Source organism: Zea mays, chromosome 6 (genome assembly GCF_902167145.1).
Source record: "Zea mays cultivar B73 chromosome 6, Zm-B73-REFERENCE-NAM-5.0, whole genome shotgun sequence".
Lineage (NCBI taxonomy): Eukaryota > Viridiplantae > Streptophyta > Magnoliopsida > Poales > Poaceae > Zea > Zea mays.
This window is the reverse complement of record NC_050101.1, coordinates 98,748,755-98,769,513: the sequence shown is the minus strand read 5'-3', so window position 1 is coordinate 98,769,513 and position 20,759 is coordinate 98,748,755. Positions and strand designations below refer to the sequence as shown.

Here is a 20,759-nt window from a genome sequence, read left to right as displayed (position 1 = left end):
TGTCTGAACCGCTTCACCAAGCGTGAGTCGCCCCGTACAAAGGTGACGAGTGAGGGATCCGTATCCCGGAGGCGTAGGAGTCCCTCGGCTCGGTAGGCCTTGCTGTCCGAGGCTTCTCTTGCTTAGTTAAAGGAACCCCTCGGCCGCTCTTCGATGAGCCGAAGCCAGGGGTAGCGGTGTCAGCACGGACAGAGGCAGAGTTGGCTCTAAAAGAAGACTTGGTCGGCCAGAGCCTGGCCAGGTCGTCCAATGGCGGGACCGACGCCGGAATTGAGTCGCCGAGGCCTCGGGCCGGGCTGATGTCTTCGGGGGACAGCTGGCCGAGGCCTCGGGGTGACCGGCCGAGCCGCCTGCTCGAGCCGGATTCTTGGAGAAGACCCTGGCGGCGATGGCCCGGGCGTGATGATGACGTCGTCCTTCAGAGTGGAGATCCTCGGACCGCGTCGCCGTCCGAGGCTAGGTCGGACCTCGTCGAAGGTGTAGTTGACGCCGAGGGCGCTGCTGCTCCCTTCAACTGTCAAGATCCGAGCCTGAAGGATCGGATTATCTTGTAGTGTGTGTTTTCTGCGGCCGCCGAGGCCCAAACACACCCTCGCCGTGTTGTAAAGCTGCGCTTCTTTTCCTCTTGTTTCGAGTATCTGGACTTTTTCGTCGGTAACAGAATTGTCTGTGCGAGCGAGAGTTGCTTTTCACGGGAGGCGATGAGTGAGGTATCCGTATCCCGGAGGCGTAGGAATCCCTCGGCTCGGTTGGCCTTGCCGCTTACGCGCGCTCTTGCCCATCCATGGGGTTCTGTCACCGACGCAGTCGAGAAGGCCCGGAGAATCGCTTCGGCAGAAGAGCTTTCGAGCGTGAAGACTTGTTCGGTCCGCGGAATCACTTATCTGAACGCGAGTTACTTATCGCAGAAGGTGATGAGTGAGGTATCCGTATCCTGGAGGCGTAGGAGTCCCTCGGCTCGGTCAGCCTTGGCTGCTTACGTGTACTCCGCCGTTTTTAGGATCCACTTTCGAAGTAGTCGAAAAGCACGAAAGACATTCTGGCAGAAAAGATCTTTTTTCGAGGAAAAATTTCGACGCAGAGGGGGTTCCCCCCTTTTAGCCCCCGAGGGAGGGTCGGGCTTTGCCGAGGCAAGGCTGACCCTTCCTTGATGACTAAACTTTGCGTGGGAACGAGGTATACGAACAACTTGAAAGCATCTTAAGGGTAAAAGCGACGTAGCTGTTGGATGTTCCAAGCGTTGCTGTAGACCTCGCCTTGACTGTTGGCCAGCTTGTACGTTCCGGGCTTCAGAAATTTGGTGATGACGAACGGCCCTTCCCAGGGAGGCGTGAGCTTGTGCCGCCCTCGGGTGTCCTGTCGCAGCCGAAGCACCAGGTCGCCCACCTGGAGGTCTCGGGATCGGACCCCTCGGGCGTGGTAGCGTCGCAGGGACTGCTGGTACCGCGCCGAGTGTAGTAAGGCCATGTCCCGAGCCTCTTCCAGCTGGTCCAGCGAGTCTTCTCGACTAGCTTGGTTGCTTTGGTCGGCGTAGGCCCTCGTCCTCAGGGAACCGTATTCTAAGTCTGTGGGCAAGATGGCCTCGGCCCCATAGACTAGAAAGAACGGCGTGAAGCCCGTGGCTCGGCTCAGCGTTGTCCTCAGACTCCAGACCACCGAGGGGAGTTCCTTCATCCATCGCTTGCCGAACTTGTTGAGGTCGTTGTAGATCCGAGGCTTGAGTCCTTGTAGGATCATGCCGTTGGCACGCTCTACTTGCCCATTCGTCATGGGGTGAGCCACGGCGGTCCAGTCCACCCGGATGTGGTGATCCTTGCAGAAGTCTAGGAACTTTCTGCCGGTGAACTGGGTGCCATTGTCGGTGATGATGGAGTTCGGGACCCCAAAACGATGGATGATGTTGGTGAAGAACGCCACCGCCTGTTCGGACCTGATGCTGTTTAGGGGTCGAACCTCGATCCACTTGGAGAATTTGTCGATGGCGACCAACAGGTGCGTGTAGCCCCCGGGCGCCTTCTGCAAGGGGCCGACGAGGTCCAGACCCCACACAGCAAAGGGCCAGGTGATGGGTATCATCTGCAGGGCCTGAGCGGGCAGGTGGGTCTGCCTCGCGTAGAACTGACACCCTTCGCAGGTGCGGACAATTCTAGTGGCGTCGGCCACCGCCGTCGGCCAGTAGAAACCTTGTCGGAAGGCGTTTCCAACAAGAGCTCGAGGTGCTGCGTGATGGCTGCAAGCCCCCGAGTGTATCTCTCGTAGGAGCTCCTGACCTTCGGCGATGGGGATGCATCGCTGGAGGATGCCTGAGGGGCTGCGGTGGTAGAGCTCCTTCCCATCTCCTAGCAAGACGAACAACTTGGCACGTCGCGCCAACCGCTGAGCTTCGGCTCGGTTGAGGGGTAGCTCTCCTCGGTGGAGATATTGCAGGTACGGGGTCTGCCAGTTTCGATTAGGCGTGACCCCGCTTCGCTCCTCCTCGACGCGCAGTGCCTCACCCTCGGGGGCCGAGGGTGCCTCGGACTGAGCCGAGGGTACCTCGGGCTGGGCCGAGGGTGCCTTGGGCTCGGGCGTGTCGTCGATCTTGACGGAGGGTTGATGCAGGTCTCGGGAGAAGACATCCGGGGGAACCGTTGTTCGCCCCGAGGCTATTTTAGCGAGCTTGTCCGCAGTCTCGTTGTAGCGCCGGGCGATGTGGTTGAGCTTGAGCCCGTAGAACTTGTCTTCCAGGCGCCGAACCTCATCGCAGTAGGCCTCCATCTTCGGGTCGCGGCAGTGGGAGTTCTTCATGACTTGGTCGATGACGAGCTGCGAGTCACCGCGAGCGTCGAGGCATCGGACCCCTAGCTCGATGGCGATCCGCAACCCGTTGACCAGAGCCTCGTACCCAGCCACATTGTTGGACGCCGGGGAATGGAGGCGTAGCACATAGTGTAGGTGCTTCCCGAGGGGCGAGATGAAGAGTAGGCCTGTGCCGGCTCCTGTCTTCATCAGCGACCCGTCGAAGAACATGGTCCAGAGTTCCGGCTGGATCAGAACTGTTGGGAGCTGGGTGTCGACCCATTCAGCCACGAAGTCCGCCAAGACCTGGGACTTGATGGCCTTCCGAGGGGCGAACGAGATTGTTTCGCCCATGATTTCCACCACCCACTTTGCGATTCTACCCGAGGCCTCTCGGCACTGGATGATCTCCCCCAGGGGGAAGGATGACACCACAGTTACCGGATGAGACTCAAAGTAGTGTCGCAACTTCCGCCGCGTCAGGATCACCGCGTATAACAACTTCTGAACTTGTGGGTAGCGGATCTTGGTCTCGGACAGTACCTCGTTGATGAAGTAGACTGGCCTTTGGACAGGCAATGCATGCCCCTCTTCTCGTCTCTTAACCACAATCGCGGCGCTAACCACCTGAGTGGTCGCGGCGACGTAGATCAAGAGGGCTTCTCCGGCAGCGGGGGGCACCAAGATGGGCGCGTTCGTGAGGAGCGCCTTCAGGTTCCCGAGGGCTTCCTTGGCCTCAGGGGTCCAAGTGAAGCACTCAGCCTTCCTTAAGAGGCGGTACAGAGGCAGACCTCTTTCGCCGAGGCGCGAGATGAAGCGGCTCAGAGCCGCAAGACATCTCGTGACTCTCTGTACGCCTTTCAAGTCCTTGATGGGCCCCATGCTGGTGATGGCCGCGATCTTCTCCGGGTTGGCTTCGATGCCCCGCTCGGAGACGATGAACCCCAAGAGCATGCCTCGGGGTACCCCGAAGACATACTTTTCGGGATTGAGCTTCACGCCTTTCGCCTTGAGACATCAGAATGTCACTTCAAGGTTGGAAAGGAGGTCGGAGGCTTTCCTCGTCTTGACTACGATGTCATCGACGTAGGCCTCGACCGTCCGGCCAATGTGTTCGCCGAACACATGGTTCATGCACCGCTGGTACGTCGCACCCACATTCCTCAAGCCGAACGGCATGGTGACATAGCAGTACATGCCGAAGGGTGTGATGAAAGAAGTCGCGAGCTGGTCGAACTCTTTCATCCTGATTTGGTGATACCCTGAGTAGGCATCGAGGAAAGACAGGGTTTCGCACCCAGCAGTGGAATCCACAATTTGATCGATGCGAGGCAGAGGGTAGGGAACCTTCGGACATGCTTTGTTTAGACCGGTGTAGTCTACACACATCTGCCATTTCCCTCCTTTCTTTTTCACAAGCACAGGGTTGGCAAGCCATTCGGGATGGAATGCCTCTTTGATGAACCCTGCCGCCATTAGCTTGTGGATCTCCTCGCCTATGGCTCTGCGCTTTTCTTCGTCGAATCGGCGCAGAGGCTGCTTCACGGGTCGGGCTCAAGCTCGGATATCCAGCGAGTGCTCGGCGACATCCCTCGGTATGCCTGGCATGTCCGAGGGACTCCACGCGAAAACGTCGGCGTTTGCGTGGAGAAAGTCGACGAGCACTGCTTCCTATTTGGGATCGAGCTCGAAGCCGATCCGGATCTGCTTGGAGGCGTCGCTGCTGGGGTCGAGGGGGACGGACTTAACCGTCTCCGCTGGCTCGAAGTTGCCGGCGTGGCGCTTCACGTCTGGCACCTCCTTAGAGAGGCTCTCCAGGTCGGCGATGAGGGCCTCGGATTCGGCGAGGGCCTCGGCGTACTCCACGCACTCCACGTCACATTCAAACGCGTGTCGGTACGTGGGGCCGACGGTGATGACCCCGTTGGGGCTCGGCATCTTGAGCTTGAGGTAGGTGTAGTTGGGGACGGCCATGAACTTCGCGTAGCATGGCCTCCCCAATACTGCGTGGTAGGTTCCTCGGAACCCGACCACCTCGAACGTGAGAGTCTCCCTTCGGAAGTTGGAGGGTGTTCTGAAGCAGACGGGAAGGTCGAGTTGTCCGAGGGGCTGGACGCGCTTCCCGGGGATGATCCCGTGGAAAGGCGCAGCGCCTGCTCGGACCGAGGACAGATCAACACGCAGGAGCCCGAGGGTCTCGGCGTAGATGATGTTGAGGCTGCTGCCTCCGTCCATGAGGACCTTGGTGAGCCTAACGTCACCGATGATGGGGTCGACAACGAGCGGGTATTTCCCCGGGCTCGACACGTGGTCGGGGTGGTCGGCTTGGTCGAAGGTGATGGGCTTGTCGGACCAGTCTAGGTAGACTGGCGTCGCCACCTTTACCGAACAGACCTCCCGACGCTCTTGCTTGCGGTGCCGAGCCGAGGCGTTCGCCGCTTGCCCACCATAGATCATGAAGCAGTCGCGGACCTCGGGGAACTCTCCTGCCTGGTGATCTTCCTTCTTGTCGTCGTCGCGAGCCCTGCCACCCTCCGCGGGTGGCCCGGCCCTATGGAAGTGGCGCCGAAGCATGGCGCACTCCTCAAGGGTGTGCTTGACGGGCCCCTGATGATAGGGGCACGGCTCCTTGAGCATCTTGTCGAAGAGGTTGGCACCTCCGGGGGGTTTCCGAGGGTTCTTGTACTCGGCGGCGACGACAAGGTCCGCGTCGGCGGCGTCACGTTTCGCTTGTGACTTCTTCTTGCCCTTCTTCTTGGCGCCGCGCTGAGTTGATGCCTCGGGGGCACCTTCCGGTGGGCGTCCCTGGGGCTGCTTGTCCTTCCGGAAGATAGCCTCAACCGCCTCCTGGCCAGAGGCAAACTTGGTGGCGATGTCCATCAGCTCGCTCGCCCTGGTGGGGGTCTTTCGACCCAGCTTGTTGTCCAGGTCGCGGCAAGTGGTGCCGGCGAGGAACGCGCCGATGACATCTGAATCGGTGATGTTGGGCAGCTCGGTGCGCTGCTTCGAGAATCGCCGGATGTAGTCCCGAAGAGACTCTCCCGGCTGCTGTCGGCAGCTTCGAAGGTCCCAGGAGTTCCTAGGGCGCACGTACGTGCCCCGGAAATTGCTGGCGAAGGCTTGGACCAGGTCGTCCCAGTTGGAGATCTGCCCCGGAGGCAGGTGCTCCAATCAGGCGCGAGCGGTGTCGGAGAGGAACAAGGGGAGGTTGCGGATGATGAGGTTGTCATCGTCCGTTCCACCCAGTTGGCAGGCCAGCCGGTAGTCCGCGAGCCACAGTTCCGGTCTCGTCTCCCCCGAGTACTTTGTGATAGTAGTCGGGGGTCGGAACCGGGTCGGGAACGACGCCCGTCGTATGGCGCGGCTGAAAGCCTGCGGACCGGGTGGTTCGGGCGAGGGACTCCGATCCTCCCCGCTGTCGTAGCGTCCCCCACGCCTGGGGTGGTAGCCTCGGCGCACCCTCTCGTCGAGGTGGGCCCGACGGTCGCGGTGATGGTGCTCGTTGCCGAGGCGACCCGGGGCCGCAGGCGCTGTGTTGCGCATGTGCCCGGTGTGGACCGAGGCTTCCCGCATGAATCGGGAAGTCGCGGCGCGATGCTCCGAGGGGTACCCCTGCCTTCGGGAGGCGGAGCTTTCGGCACGTCGGACCGCGGCACCCTCCAGGAGATTCTTGAGCTCTCCCTGGATTCGCCGCCCCTTGGTGGTTGATGGCTCCGGCATCACGCGGAGAAGCATTGCTGCTGCTGCTGCTAGGTTTTGGCCGACTCCACTGGAAGCGGGTGGCGGCCTCGCCCTGACATCGTCGGCGATGCGGTGCTGGAAGCCCTGGGGTAGATGACGCACTTCCCCGGCCGGAGGTTGGCCCGCCCATTCCTGCCCGACGTCCCGGCGGATCGGCTCAAGTGTTCCTGCTCCCTCGTCGAGCCTGGCCTGTACCCCGCGGATTTGCTCGAGCTGTGGGTCATGACCCCCCGCCTGAACGGGGACCACAGCTAGCTCCTGTAGGATGTCAACGCGAGGCACAGGCCTAGGGAGATCACCGTTCTCCGGCATACCAAGATGGTTGCCTTCGGAGGGACCCCCTAGATCGACGTGGAAACATTCACGACTTGGGCCGCAGTCCTCGTCGTCGAGGCTGCGGCTACCGTCGGAACAGTCGGAAAGGCAGTAGTCGCATGCGGTCATGAAGTCCCGCATGGCACTGGGGTCACGAAGTCCGGAGAAATCCCAACAGAAGTCGGGCATGTCGTCTTCCTCGAACCCCGAGGGCCCATAGGTCGAGGCGTCCGTCAGCCGGTCCCAGGGCGACCGCATACGATACCCCAGAGGGTTTGGACTCGCCTCTACGAGAGCGCCCGCCAAAGCGAAGTCGCTTGGCGGGTCGAGGCTGAATCCAAAAGGCGTGAGATGGGAATCGGTGGGTACCTCTTGGTCGACGGGCGGCGACGAAGTCACGTCAGGGACTGACTGCACCGTCGTCTCAGGTACGAGGCTGACGCCCAGCAAGCCTTTCGCGAGCGTGCTGGCGTCGTCCGTTTGCTTGGGATTGGTGTGTTGCGGGGAGACGACGCTCGTCTTCGTCTCAGACGCGAGGTCGATGCCCGACGTGCCCCCCGTTGGGGCGCCGGCGCCGTCGACTTGCTCGACAGCCGACGAGGTGCCGCCTCCTGCTTGGCCTTGGTTGCCCTGCCTCCTCCTCCGTCGGCAGGGGAGAGGGCCGCGTGAGCTCGAATGTTGTTTTTCCACCGCGCGGGGAAGACGTTGTCGATTCCGCCGCCGGCGGGCGGGCTGTCGGCCGCCATTGTCGTTGTCGCACGGCGGGGGAAGGAGTATCATGTCGTAGCTGCCGTCGAGGGACATGAACTCAAGACTCCCGAAACGGAGCACCGTCCCGGGCTGGAAAGGTTGCTGGAGACTGCCCATCTGGAGCTTGACGGGAAGTTGTTTGTCAACACGCAGCAGGCCCCTACCTGGCGCGCCAACTGTCGGTGTTTCGAGACCGGGGGGTCCCTGGACCGACGAGTAAACTGTCGCCGCGTGCCCCAGCCCAGATGGGTCGGCGCGAGTCGGAGCGCGAAGGGGGGAAAAGGCAGCCGGAGAGAGAGAGGTGGAAATCCCGCGGCCTCCGTGTTTGTCCCGCGCCCAGGTCGGGTGCGCTTGCAGTAGGGGGTTACAAGCGTCCACGCGGGAGGGAGCGAGCGACCTCACGCGAGCGCCTGTCCCGTCCTCTTCCCCGCGCGGCCAACCCTCTGTAAGAGGGCCCTGGTCCTTCCTTTTATAGGCGTAAGGAGAGGATCCAGGTGTACAATGGGGGTGTAGCAGAGTGCTAACGTGTCTAGCGGAGGAGAGCTAGCGCCCTAAGTACATGCCATCGTGGCAGCTGGAGAGGTTTTGGCACCCGGTTCGTGTGGTGTCGTGGCCGTCGGAGGAGCGCTGGAGCCTGGCGGAAGGACAGCTGTCGGAGCTGTCGAGTCCTTGCTGACGTCCTCTTGCTTCCGTAAAGGGGCTGAGAGCCGCCGTCATCATAGAGCGTGCAGGGCGCCAGCATTGCTTGTCTGGCGGAGCGAGCCAGATGGGACGCCGGTCTTGTTTCCCGTAGCCTGAGTCAGCTTGGGGTAGGGTAATGATGACGCCTCCTGTTGACGTGGTCGGTCCGTGCCCTAGGTTGGGCGATGTGGAGGCTCCTTCGAGGTCGAGGTCGAGTCTATCTTCCGAGGCCGAGGACGAGTCCGAACCCCTGGGTCGGGCGAGGCGAAGACCGTCGGCTGAGGCCAGGGCTGAGTCCGAGCCCTGGGGTCGGGCAAAACGGAGTTCGTCGTCTTTCGGTGCTGAGCCCGAGTCCGAGCCCTGGGTTGGGCAGAGCGGAGTTCGCCGTCTTCCGGGGCTGAGCCCGAGTTCGAGCCCTGGGTCGGGCGGAGCGGAGTTCGCCGTCTTCCGGGGCTGAGCCCGAGTCCGAGCCCTTGGTCGGTCGGAGCGGAGTTCGCCGTCTTCCGGGACTGAGCCCGAGTCCGAGCCCTGGGTCGGGCGGAGCGGAGTTCGCCGTCTTCCGGGGCTGAGCCCGAGTCCGAGCCCTGGGTCGGGCGAAGCGGAGTTTCCTATGGTGCCTGAGGCCGGGCCTGGCTGCCTGTCAGCCTCACTCTGTCGAGTGGCACAGCAGTCGGAGCGGCGCAGGCGGCGCTGTCCTTCTGTCAGGCCGGTCAGTGGAGCGGCGAAGTGACTGCGGTCACTTCGGCTCTGTCGACTGAAGGGCGCGCGTCAGGATAAAGGTGTCAGGCCACCTTTGCATTAAATGCCCCTGCGATTTGGTCGGTTGGCGTGACGATTTGGCCAGGGTTGCTTTTTGGCGAAGACTGGGCCTCGGGCGAGCCGGAAGTATGTTCGTCACTGGAGGGGGGCCTCGGGCGAGACGTAGATCCTCCGGGGTCGGCTGCCCTTGCCCGAGGCTGGGTTTAGGCGAGGCGTGATCGAGTCCCTCGAATGGACAGATCCCTGACTTAGTCGCACCCATCAGGCCTTTGCAGCTTTGTGCTGATGGGGTTACCAGCTGAGAATTAGGAGTTTTGAGGGTACCCCTAATTATAGTTCCCGACAAGCACAGTACGGACTAATTTTTTTTTTGGACTTTTTTAGCCTGAACCTGTTTGGCACCACGGGCTCAGACCGGGATTGTCCGGCGCGGCCCACCGGCCCAATTCCCGGCATTACTCAAGAGCGGGCATCTTTTGGTCCCCCGCACCCACACGCACAAAGATGAAGAGAGACATTTCGGATTTCGCCTTTCCATGCGGATCCAGACCAGGATTCCAGGAAGGCCGAATTTCAATCACCGCAAACCCACCACTTCCAAAACACGAAACACTACCAAACAACTGCGGAAACTAGAAAGGCAAAGCAGACCAGAGCAAGAGCATGATCAGTGATCGATACAACTCGATGTGCAGATCGATCCAATCCAAGCAGAGTACAGGTACAGCCAGCCACCGTTTTCATTTCTGGCAGAGCAAAAAAAAGGAAAGAAAACTGGAAACGCACAGGCCGGTCTAGAAAGCAAGCACGCTAGCTAACTAGCTAGCTGTGACTGATGAGACTCCTATATATGCATATGCAGCAGCTGTCGTCTAGCTTGGGCGTTGCCGTTGCTACAGCACGCATATAACTTGCGCGTACATATACAATCGCATGTGTATGAGCACCACCATTCTTGCATATACATATATGTGTGTGTCTCGGTGTGTGTGGTGTAGGTGTACGATGGATTGCATGCAATGCAGCAGTAGGCTCAGGCTCAGAGGCCGCCGTACTGGACATCGGAGAGATCTTGGACTTGAGACACTTGACGCTGCCGCGGACGGTTGTCTTGATCCGGCCCTGCGCGGCAAGCACGTTGTACGCCGCCACCCGGCGCCGCCGCTTCGGCTCCGGGTCGTCGCGGCCGCTCGGCCCGTTGAAGCTGTACGACTTGCCGGCCTGCCCGGGCCCGCCGCCGCCGCCGCCGCCGTAGTACGGCGACGAGTGCTCGTGCGGCACCGACCTGCACTTCTCCATGGACACCGCCCACCGATCTTCTTCTTTCTTGGATTTTGCTTCTTGTGTGTGTCTGTGTGGAGATGGTGAGTGAGAGAGGTCAGGGGGAGGGGTGGGTGATGAATGAATGAAGCTACTGATTGAGACTTGAGAGTGGGGAAGGTTGATGAAGGGGTTGTTGAGTTTGTGATCCAAATTCTGAAGAAGGCGGTCAAGTTGGCGAGCCCGTCGCCGGGAGGCTGGGGGTGCGGGGGCGGAGCCCCCGTGGTACGGATCGTTTTAGTGTTTCACCTCTATAAATATCTTTATAAGCCGCAGGAGATAATTATATCAATTGTAAATCTCCTGTGATCTGTAACCACCCGAAAATAGTGAGAAGTTGCTGGCCGGCGCCCGTGTTTTTTCCCCCTTCGCTTTAGAGGGGTTTTCCACGTTAAATCCATGTCTTCTCTATGATTGATCCTCTTTGTGTCGCATTCATTTTTATAACAAGTGGTATCAGAGCTTTGGTTGTTTGGTGATCGGTGTGCTAGGGTTTCCTGCCGGCGCACGGATGTCGACGACAATGAAGTACGATCTTCCGCTGCTGGATCTCGACACGCGTTTCTCGCTGTGGCAGGTGAAGATGCGGGCAATTCTCTCGCAATCTGATCGCGACCTGGATGATGCCCTAGATGGATTTGGCAACAAGGATGCCAGGACGTGGACTGATGAAGAGAGGCACAAGGATCGTAAGGCGCTCGCACATATTCACCTTCATCTGTCTAACAATATTCTGCAGGAGGTTCTGGCGGAGAAAACCGTCGCTGCTCTCTGGTTGAAGCTGGAGTCGATATGTATGTCAAAGGATCTGACCAGCAAGATGCATGTCAAAATGAAGTTGTTCTCCCACAAGTTGCAGGAAGGAGGCTCCGTTCTGATGAACATATCGGTGTTTAAGGAGATCGTGGCCGATCTGACGTCTATGGAGGTAAAGTTTGATGATGAAGACCTAGCTCTTCTTGAAGAACCAGAGGGGTCGCTCCAAGTTAAGGGGGCCATCCGATGAATTATTTTGCAAATACTGCAAGAAGACGAACCATGTAATTGAGAACTGTTACAAACTGCAGAACAAGGAGAAGAGGAACAAGGAGAAGGGTAAGACTGGAGGTACTATCTCTGTTGCATCCGAAAATAATTCTGATAATGGTGATGTTCTTATTGCCTTTGCTGGTTGCGCTGCTGATGATGCCCAATGGATCCTCGATTCTGCTTGCTCGTATCATGTTTGCACTAAAAAATCTCTGTTTAGTACCTATGAAGCTGTGCAGAACGGAGGTACTCTTCGGATGGGTGATAATTCCCCTTGCACTGTTGTTGGCATGGGCACCGTGCAGATCAAGATGTTCGATGGGATTGTACGCACATTAACTGAAGTGCGGCATGTTCCATCCATGTCCAGGAACCTCATCTCTCTGAGTACTCTGGACACAAAGGGCTACAAGTATACCGCTGGTGACAGTGTCATAAAGGTAACAAAAGGCTCTCTTGTGGTTATTAAAGGTGATTTGAAAGCTGAAAACTTATATGTGCTTCGAGGTAGTTCTGGCTCTGCTAATGCTGTTGTTGCATCTGATTCTGAGACTACTAAAATTTGGCATATGCGCCTTGGCCATATGAGTGCACCTGGTTTGGCAGAATTGAGCAAGAGAGGCCTTCTTGATGGTTGCCATGCTGATACTCTTGATTTCTGTGAGCACTGTGTTTTCGGTAAGCATAAAAGGGTAAAATTCAGTTCTGCTATTCATAATACCGAAAATATTCTTGATTATGTTCATGCTGATTTGTGGGGGCCGTCACGTATACCTTCCCATGGTGGTGCTCGTTACATGTTGACTATCATTGATGATAATTCACACAGAGTTTGGCCTTATTTTCTTAAGCAAAAATCAGATGCCTTTGAGTCTTTCAAGGTTTGGAAGACTATGGTTGAGAAGCAGACTGAGAGGAAGCTGAAGGTTCTGAGAACTGACAATGGTATGGAGTTTTGTTCTTGTGATTTTAACTCTTTCTGCAGGAAGGAGGGCAATGTGAGGCACCACACTATACCATATACACCTCAGCAGAACGGTGTGGCAGAGCGTATGAACAGAACAATAATCTCCAAGGCTCGGTGTATGTTGTCCAACTCAGGTTTGAGCCGAAAGTTTTGGGCTGAGGCCGCTTCCACTGCTTGTCATTTGATCAATTGTTCACTATCCACTCATATCGATAAGAAAACTCCAATTGAGGTTTGGTCTGGTTCCCCCTATGATTATTCTCAGTTGAGAGTGTTTGGTTGTACTGCATATGCACATGTTGATAATGGTAAACTTGAGCCTAGAGCAATTAAGTGTGTTTTCTTGGGTTATGGATCTGGTGTTAAAGCATATAAATTGTGGAATCCTGATACACAGAAGGCATTTTTTAGTAGAAACGTTGTGTTCAATGAATCTGCTATGTTCCCTTCGGTTGTATCTACCAGTGCTACCAACCAGAATTCTGAGTCTATCAGTGTGCAGGTGGAGCACGGGGGGGATGTTGATGATCATGCTCCACCATCTGTTGAACCTGCTGAAAATTCTGTTTCTGAAATTTCATCACCTGTTGTGGAGTCTCATCCCCAGTCTCTTGCTGAAGGCCGAACTAGGAGGCAGATAGTTCGGCCCCAAAGACTGATTCAAGAGTGCAATGTTGCTTTTGCTTTGGCTGTTGCTGAAGAAGTTGATAATGTTCAGGAACCATTGAATTATTCAAAAGTTATATTGTCTACTGATAGTGAAAAGTGGATGGGTGCTATGCATGAAGAAATGGAGTCTCTTGATAAGAATGGCACTTGGGAACTAGCTCGGCTGCCTTCTGGTAAAAAGGCAATTAAGTGCAAATGGATTTTCAAAAGAAAAGAAGGTATGACTCCAAAAGAGTCTCCGCGCTTTAAAGCAAGGCTAGTTGCAAAAGGTTTTAGTCAGATTCCAGGAATTGATTACTCTGATGTCTATTCTCCTGTTGTCAAGCATAGTTCAATTCGTACCTTTCTTAGTCTTGTTGTTGTACATGACTATGAGCTTGAACAGTTAGATGTGAAAACTGCTTTCTTACATGGTGATTTGGAGGAGGACATTTATATGGACCAGCCAGAGGGGTTCATTGTTCCTAGAAAAGAAGACTATGTGTGCAGGTTGAAGAAGTCCTTATATGGTCTGAAACAATCTCCCAGACAATGGTATAAGAGGTTTGATTCATTTATGCTTTCTAAGGGCTTTCAGAGGTCTCAATATGATAGCTGTGTTTATCTAAAATTTGTTAATGGATCACCTACATATTTGCTGCTATATGTTGATGATATGTTGATTGCTGCCAAGAGCATGAAGGAAATCACTGCTTTAAAGGCACAACTTAGTAGCGAATTTGATATGAAGGATCTGGGTGCTGCAAAGAAAATTATTGGCATAGAGATAGTCAGGGATAGGAAGTCTGGACTGCTGTACTTGAGCCAGAAGAATTATATTGAGAAAGTCCTTTGTCGTTTCAACATGCAAAATACTAAACCTGTGAGTTCTCCGTTGGCTCCTCATTTTAAACTGTCTGCTAAACAGTGTGCTGAAACTGATGCTGAGCTTGAATATATGTCAAAAGTTCCATACTCTAGTGCTGTTGGGTCACTCATGTATGCTATGGTTTGTTCTCGTCCCGATTTGTCTCATGCTATGAGCGTTGTTGCTAGATACATGTCTAATCCTGGTAAAGAGCATTGGAAAGCTGTTCAGTGGATTTTGAGAGCACCTAGAGGGGGGGGGGTGAATAGGTGATCCTGTAAAACTTAAAACTTAACACCACAAACTTGATTAAGAGTTAGAACACTGAAATCAAGTGAGTAGAAAGGAGAGCTCTTGTGAATCACAATAGACACAATAAAGACAAGCACAAGAGACACGAGGATTTATCCCGTGGTTCGGCTAAGTACAAAACTTGCCTACTCCACGTTGTGGCGTCCCAATGGACGAGAGTTGCACTCAACTCCTCTCAAGTGATCCAATGATCAATTTGAATACCACGGTGTTCTTCTTTACTTTGCTCTTTTCCCGTTTGCGAGGAATCTCCACAACTTGGAGTCTCTCGCCCTTACAATAAGAATCAATATGAAGCACAAGAGAAAGGGAGGGAAGCAACACACTCAAATCCACAGCAAATACGCACACACAAGAGCAAGACTTCAGCTCAAGACAATATCTCGAGGTTCTCACTAGAACAGAGCTCAAATCACTAAGAATGTCGAACAAGTGCGCAAGAATGAAGTGTGAGTGATCAACAATGCTCAAGAAATGCTTGGTGTTATCCTCCATGCGCCTAGGGGTCTCTTTTATAGCCCCAAGGCAGCTAGGAGTCATTGAGAGCATTTCAAGAAGGCAATTCTTGCCTTCTGTCGCCTGGCGCACCGAACAGTCCGGTGCACCACCGGACACTGTCCGGTGCAGATTTCTTTCCTTCTTTGGCGAAGCCGACCGTTGACGCTTTGGAGCCGTTGGCGCACCGGACACTGTCCGGTGCACACCGGACAGTCCGGTGCACACCGGACAGTCCGGTGCACACCGGACAGTCCGGTGCCCCTTCTGACCGTTGGCTCTTGCCACGCGTCGCGAGCGAAATCCGCGGCCGACCGTTGGCCCGGCCGACTGTTGGCTCACCGGACAGTCCGATGCACCACCGAACAGTCCGGTGATTTATAGCCGTACGCTGTTAATTGCTTCCTGAGAGCAGCCAGTTGACAGCCGCCGGCCTAGCACACCGGACACTGTCCGGTGCACCACCGGACAGTCCGGTGCACCCAGACCGAGCTGCCTTTGGCTGAACAAAGCCATCTCTTTTCCAACTTGATTCCTCCTGTTCCCAGCACTTAGACACAATACATTAGTCTTAAAAAACAATGTACTAAGTCTTAGAAACATACCTTTTTACTTGATTTGCACTTTGTCCATCACTTTGCATAAGTCCACTTGTGTTGGCACTCAATCACCAAAATACTTAGAAATGGCCCAAGGGCACATTTCCCTTTCAATCTCCCCCTTTTTGGTGATTTATGCCAACACAATAGAAAGCAACTAAATGAAGTGCAACATTAATACAAATGAGAACTCAAAATTGTTTTGATTCACTTTTGGCATATATGGATCATTCTTTGCCACCACTTGGTTTTGTTTTTGCAAATCAAACTCAATTCCCTATCTCTAAGTCAAACACACTTGTTGAGGCATAAAGAGAGTTGTCAAAGACAAATTGATTCAAAGATTTCCAAAACTCCCCCTATTTCCCATAATCAAATATTCCCCCCACAAGAGACCAACTTTTGACAATAAGAGACAAACAAGAGTATTTTGACAAACAAAAAAATTTCTAACTCTACTTTTTCAAAATTCTCAAGTGGTAGCTGATCCATTTCTTGCTTTGGCCTTATTTTCTCCCCCTTTGGCATCAAGCACCAAAACGGGATCAATTTTGGCCTCTTAACCCCATTGCCTCACCAAAATCTTCAACTAAGAGTAAAAAAGGCAATAAGAGTACAAAGATGAACTTGGAATTAGTTACTCTTTCATCGGAGTGCAGTGGAAGTCTTGCATGGTCCAAGTCCACATTTTCCCTTTCAAACCCCCTTTGAGACTAAATTAAGCAAACTCAAGCACACAGTTAGTCTCAAAGGGTCAAGTTGTAGCACATCTCCCCCTTAATAAGTGCATCACTTGCAAATGGACTTGCGAGGTCCGAGGAGTGCTTGTACAACTTGAGCACCATAAATAAACAACAAAATGCATTAAGGAACATGATCAAGGCATAAGACACATGTATGCTATAAATCAATCCAGGTTCCGCGAATCTAAGATATTTAGCTCACTACGCAGCTTGCAAAAGGTCGACTCATCTAGAGGCTTGGTAAAGATATCGGCTAGCTGGTTCTCGGTGCTAACATGAAACACTTCGATATCTCCCTTTTGCTGGTGGTCTCTCAAAAAGTGACGCCGGATGTCAATGTGCTTTGTGCGGCTGTGTTCAACAGGATTATCCGCCATGCGGATAGCACTCTCATTATCACATAGGAGTGGGACTTTGCTCAGATTGTAGCTAAAGTCCCTGAGGGTTTGCCTCATCCAAAGTAGTTGCGCGCAACACTGTCCTGCGGCAACATACTCGGCCTCAACGGTGGATAGGGCAACAGAGGTTTGTTTCTTAGAACTCCACGACACCAGGGACCTTTCTAAGAATTGGCACGTCCCCGATGTACTCTTTCTATCGACCTTACATCCAGCATAGTCGGAGTCTGAATATCCAATTAAGTCAAAGGTAGACCCCTTTGGATACCAGATCCTGAAACAAGGCGTAGCGACTAAATATCTAAGAATTCGCTTCACAACCACTAAGTGACACTCCCTTGGATCGGATTGAAATCTAGCACACATGCATACGCTAAGCATAATATCCGGTCTACTAGCACATAAATAAAGTAAGGACCCTATCATAGACCGGTATGCCTTTTGATCAACGGACTTATGTAGCATCCCAAAAATTCAAATTCTGAAATATTCTCAAACTTGCTCTAAATTCAAAATGAATTTCAAATTTTGTTTCAAGATGTTTGTTTGCAAGTTGATATCAGCAAGTAAAATATAGTGGTCCATATTCTCTCTAAAATCCTCCTCAAAATATCCTACAAATATTTCCCCAGTGATCACCCTCAAACTCTTTCAGAAATACTGCCCAAATATTACACCGATATATCTCCAAGTATTTTCTTCCTGAGAAATACCTTCAGAATCATTTTTGAAGTCCCTACAAATATTTTCTTCATAACTTTCCTCATGCTCATACGTATACGTATGCCTACGGTGTCATACGGTGAGCTCTACAAGCTAATTACACTCATATATGACAAATCCATGCTAATCTCCCACTAATCCTCTCATCCTCCCACTAATCCTCTCATCCCTCCCCCTAATCCCCCCACCATGGCTATCAATAGAGGGGCAAGGGCCTCCTCTCATCCCACCCCAAGCCATTTCATGGCAACTCCCTCCCCCCCACACCCACACGCCCACTCCCACTCCACCTCCCACACAAGCACACAATAGCACAAGGATCGTTCGGTCGTTCTTCGATCGTTCGTCCCCCTGTTATTAATTTGTTCGTTCGTTCGTCCGATCGTTCGATCGTTCGTCTGATCATTCATGGTTCGTTCGTCCGTTCGTCCGATCGTTCGATCGTTCGTCCGTTCGTTCGTCCAAATAATCTTTTTCCTGCCGTTATGCTGCCGAAATTCCGATCATTCGATCGTTCGTCCGATCGTTCATGGTTCGTTCGTTCGATCGTTCGTCCGTTTGTTCATCCAAATAATCTTTTTCCTGCTGTTATGCTGCCGAAATTTCGATCGTTCGTTCGTTCGTTCGATCGTTCATCGTTCGTTCATAGTTGCTATTTATCGTTCATCGTCTGTTCATCGTCACTATTCACTGTTCATCGTTCGTTCATATGACTATTCACCATCACTATTCACCATTACTATTTACCGTCCCTATTTTACCGTCACTATTTATCGTTACTATTTACCGTTACTATTTACCGTTACTATTTAACGTCACTATTTTACCGTCACTATTTACCGTTACTTTTTACCGTCACTATTTACCGTCTCTATTTACCGTTACTATTCATCGATCATCCGATCACCCCAAATTTCAACTACTCATCAATCATGCTGTCCAGTCCACCTAAGACCAGCCAGACCCATATTCCAGTTATACAAACTCCGGTGACTGTGATTTTCCTTCCAGTAGGAACTTCCCATCTGGTCACCCATCCTAGGTTTCTCCAAGTTGAGCACGCTTAACTTGAGATTCCTTCGAACCAGGCTTCCAAACTCAGATTCCAATAATTCTCGTTTCTAAATTCTTATCAAACTATTCTCTATCCAACCATGTCATCCCTTAAGCATGGTTCATATTCCAGAAAACTCCCAAAATACTCTCGTCCCATATTCTGCCTATAACTCTCCTATTCATACTAAGTCAGACGATTCATTCGTCACTATTCTCACCAACAGTGAACTTCACTGTGCTACACCACATACACCCAGCTATAAATACACCCAGCTACCCTCTCTCTCTCTCCACACACACTCAACACCCTCAGCCAAGGAAAACACCCCACCCACTCAGTTACTCCGCTCTGCCGGCTACACGCATAGCGTCGCTTCGCCTCCAGTCCACCCTCCTGTTATCGGAGCGTTCGTGTCGTCTCGTGGAGGCCAGATCTGCAAGTCTACGCCAGGCGGTGGAGCCAGAAGCCAGTTCCGCGTGCTCTCCTTCCCCCTTCGCCGAATAAGCACGGCAAGCTCACTGGATCCCTTTGATGCATAAATTACCTATGATTTTTCAACCACAACCCTCAGCCTATTATTTTATGCATGATATGATTTTGAGACAAGTTATTATGGCCACCCAGCCGCTTGCCGCAATCAATCCCTGATATATTTGTTACAAATGATTTGAGGAAAGGTGTGAGTTTTCAAAAGAAAATGCTTTTCAAAATGTGTATGATGAAGGGTTTTCACCCTTATCACCTTGTGAGTGGGATAATCAGGGACTCCCTGGTTTAGGGGAGGGCCTAAGGTGATGACTCAACTGGTTTAGGCGTGAGTAGAAGGATTGTCCCCTCGTATAAGGACCGGTTTGTCATCTTTCACTACCTGTACCCATGATAAGTACAACCACTCGAGACTGTGTGGGCAGTCACTCAATCTGAACTCGTACGGTCCAACCCCAGGGTTATGAAGGCTGGGGAGCACCGGGAGGATAAGGAGGGGGAATGTTTTGTCCGGTTTGGACATGGCGGTGGCCTGACTCCTTCCGGTATAACCGTTAAGGTTAGGACGTGCGAGGAAAGAAAGAGATTCGGCATTTGGGTCTCACGACGGTGAGATCGCAGAAACCGGACTAGTGGGTAAAGTGTACCCCTCTGCGCAGAGTTTGAAAACCTATTCGAATAGTCCGTGTCCACAGGAATGGACGAGTCTGGTATGGTATGGCAATTAATGTTTTGTTTTCAAAAAAGGGTGCGTTTGAGAAGAATGGTTTTTAAAAGGTCCGGCGGTTGAGCCGTGAGCTATGGTGGACGGGAAGTCCAGTAGTTGTTTTTGAAAATGAAAACCAGTGGGAAACTGCTGAGATACCTGGATGGTTTAGTCCAGGGGAATTTGTTCTAATATTGAAAAACTTCCTGCTCCTTTGGGAGAGGATGCGCTTTGAAAAATACAAAATGTTTTACAAAACAACTGTGCATAAAATATTGTTGTTTCTACAAAATATCCTGAGCTCCACATATTCCATGCATTATATCTGATTTCCCCATTCCGTGGGTGAAGGTGGGCTGCTGAGTACGTTTGTACTCACCCTTGCTTATTTGTTGTTTTTCAGAAAAAGGAGATCGGGTAAGAGTTACGCTTGTTCCCAACCTTGCCTGTGGCTGTTGGACCGCTGATTTGCTTCACTACGTATATCGGGCTGCTTCAGCCCCACTCTGATGATATGTCCCGAGTTGTGGACCAACTCTTAAAGTTGTTCGCCACCTTTATAGGTTTGTCGTTTAAGCAGATCTGTAATCATCTGATGTATAAATGTGTTTACTAGCCTCCTGGGACTAGTAATTGTATCACATTTGAGTCCCAGAGGATTGGGGACGCTTCAGGTGGTATCAGAGCTGTTAGGTTGGCCGCAGGACGTAACCCTTAGCCTGATCAAAAGTTTTTGAGTCAAAACTATTTTCTTAAAAAAATCTTGCTCTCATCCCTTCATTTCAAAAATGCTTTCCCCCTTTTCCTTCTCTCAGAAGTCAGATGGAGGTCCGCTGCCAAACCAGCTTTTGCCAGAATGAAGATGGTTTCCCCAAGTTGCTGAGAGCATGCACAGTCCGCCTCGGAATCAGGAGTCAGCCAGAGTATGATGGTCGTGAATTCATCGAGCATGGCACAGAGAAGTGTGTCGTGACTATATACATTGGATCCAGTCCGCACCATGTGGAATGGAGTGTCACTGCTGCTGGGCACAAATTCAAAGATACCTGCCAAGTCGTCGCTCGCAAGGCATTGAGGGCCCTATGTCAGATCTATGAAGAAGAAGTGGCCGACACCCCGCTCAGATTCTTTTCGCCCTTTCAGAGAGACCGTCCAGTTTGGATGGCCAGGATGCGTGCATTGGAAGGGAAGCAGCTGCTTGAGGACGACCCCACAGTTGTGTATCTCACTGCATACTTGCTCACCCTGGATGCGCAGTATGATTTCTTAGCTCGGCACCACCGTCAGATGATTGCCCGAGCAGAAGATGCAGAGAAGCTCAACCGTCAGCTCCATGTGGATCTCACCACAGCTCAAGCCCGTGTAGCTGCCTTGGAAAGTCGTG

General features: G+C 53.0%; 1 pseudogene; it reads right to left on the bottom strand.

The window, feature by feature from the left end:
* Positions 1–9,821: 9,821 nt before the first annotated feature.
* On the bottom strand, positions 9,822–10,685 carry LOC103629622 (uncharacterized; annotated as a pseudogene).
* Positions 10,686–20,759: the final 10,074 nt, after the last annotated feature.